This window comes from Panulirus ornatus, chromosome 55 (genome assembly GCF_036320965.1).
Source record: "Panulirus ornatus isolate Po-2019 chromosome 55, ASM3632096v1, whole genome shotgun sequence".
Taxonomy (NCBI): Eukaryota; Metazoa; Arthropoda; class Malacostraca; order Decapoda; family Palinuridae; genus Panulirus; species Panulirus ornatus.
The window spans coordinates 6,787,123-6,789,595 of NC_092278.1; the positions used below are offsets into that span (position 1 = coordinate 6,787,123).

The following is a 2,473-nucleotide window of genomic DNA, read 5'->3' on the forward strand; positions in this document are numbered from 1 at the left end:
CTGCGTATGTTGCTCTCGTAAAGGGTAAAGCCAACGGCATTGTTAAACAAGGTTGATGGTATATCAACTAGAAAGAATGACTTGGAGTCCAACCCTCCATGGACTTTTGTAACTTCAGTATTACTTAAGTAGTTTTTAGGATGCCACGTACATAAAAAACAGAATGCTGTGACTGTACTTGTGTGAACTCCTTCCCTTTACAGACGTGATGAATCTTGAGTAAGCATTGCAAGTTGCAGAGGCTGGGGGATAAGTGTATCCCTGGTTTATATGAATATACTATCCAGCCACTCGGCTTGGCAGGGGCTCCGGCTGGTTTTATGAGACTGGTGAGAACGCTCCAGGAAGATGATAGATCAGAATACAAACAGCGTTCGGATATTTGGATGATTTGAGTTTTCTGTAAGATGGAAAATAGATCTCGAGAAAGTGTTTCACAGACAGAAGCTGCATCCTGGTTAAACAAAGGTACTTAGCGAGGTGATCCACTCGAGTTTTAATGTCAGACGAGGAGGACACAAGGCCTAAAGTAAGTAACGCTGCCAAACTAGGGACCAAGTTTGAGCACATCTAACTCACCGAGTCCCCATATCCTTGCGTATCTCCCATCTATTGCGCACCCGTCAAATTCCCACCCACAAACATCTCGTTACCCAAGATTATCATGTTATGCAACAGAAATATGTTACACTCACACTTTCCAAGCCACATGTCTTCATTTGGATATCCATTAACCGCCTAATGAATATTTCTTTGATAGAAATTAGGATATAAGTATCATGACAGTTCTAAGTGATTAATGCATATCCACACGACAACGTCTGGCATGAAAAGGAGACTATGGTAACGGAATTGATGGTGCGTAACCCAATAAAGTTGTATGTAACAAGTGGTTTGATGGTGATAACTTGAAGGTCGGACATTTGATAGGACAACGACGAAGAAAGATTTGCCCAGGGTAAAATATTTCGACCAGTCCATTATGTGATATGTATCTACCCAACTGCAATAGTATTGACCTGATAAAGACAGGATTATATATGTTAGGATTCCCATTATTATATGTATGTAATAGTCATTAAGGAGTTTCATTGACAAATACATTCCATGACCAAACAAAGGTCCATTCAAAAGCTGGGGATGTGACACCTAGGATACCGGAGATTGAGGGAAAACCCAAGTTCGATAATCAGTGCTCAGTTGGAGCAACATATGGTGAGAGGATTGGCTGGTATATCAGGTTTTTGACATCATACGAAAACTTCTGCCCCGAGTGAGGATCGAACTCACGACCTTGAGATTATGAGACTCACGCGCTGCCTACTGCGCCATCGAGGCTACAAACATATTACAATTTACGTTCATTCTTTTCCAAACGTAACCACACAACCGCTTCATCCCATTTATAAAAGACTTCTAAAACAAAAGTATTTCCAAGTAACGGCTGGAGCCTGCGCGGTCGTACGATTAAAAAGATTGTGTGAAACATCTGAACAGATATACAAGTAATTTGTATCACTGTGTTCTAGAAATACTACTAGTATTATGAGTATTACAACTACTACTAATAATGATATTACTAATACTACTACTATTACTACTACTATGACTACTACTACTACTACTACTACTACTACTACTACTACTACTACTACTACTACTACTATTACTACTGCTGCTTTTAGTAATAATGATGATAATGATAATGATAATTCAATAGCATTATTATTACTACCAATATTACAACTACTAGTAATAATAATATTAACTAATATTACCACTATTATCAGTACTACTACTACTACTACTACTACTTCTACTACTACTACTACTACTAGTAATAATAATGATAATAATAGTAATCATAATGATAATGATATTGATAGTAATCATAATAATAATTACAATTATAATGATAGCATTATTATTACTACCACAATTACAACTACTACTGATATTACTGATATTACTACTACTACCAATGTTACTGATACTAGTGCTATTACTACTTCTAGTAATAATAATAATGATAACAATAATATACATTCATTTATTATACTTTGTCACAGTTTCCCGCGTTAGCCAGGTAGCGCAAGGAAAAAGACGAAAGAACGGCCCAACCCACCCACATCCACAGGAATATACATAAACGTCCACATACGCACATATACTTACCTATACGTTTCAATGTATACATACTTGTATATAAATAGATATATAAATATATACACATGCACATATTCATACATGCTACCTTCATCCATTCTCGCCGCCGCCCCGTCACACATGAAATGACACCCCAATCCCCCGCCTGCGCGCGAGGTAGCGCTGGGAAAGGAAAACAAAGGCCACGTTCGTCCACACTCAGACTCAAGCTGTCATGTGTAATGCAACGAAACCACAGCTCCCTTTCCACATCCAGGCCCACAAAACTTTCCAAGGTTTACCCCAGATGCTTCACATGCTTTGGTTC

General features: G+C 38.2%; 1 non-coding gene across 1 annotated transcript; it reads right to left on the minus strand.

The window, feature by feature from the left end:
- Positions 1-1,265: 1,265 nt before the first annotated feature.
- Positions 1,266-1,338, minus strand: TRNAM-CAU (transfer RNA methionine (anticodon CAU)). Its single transcript has one exon. It is a non-coding gene; the product is annotated as a tRNA-Met (tRNA).
- Positions 1,339-2,473: the final 1,135 nt, after the last annotated feature.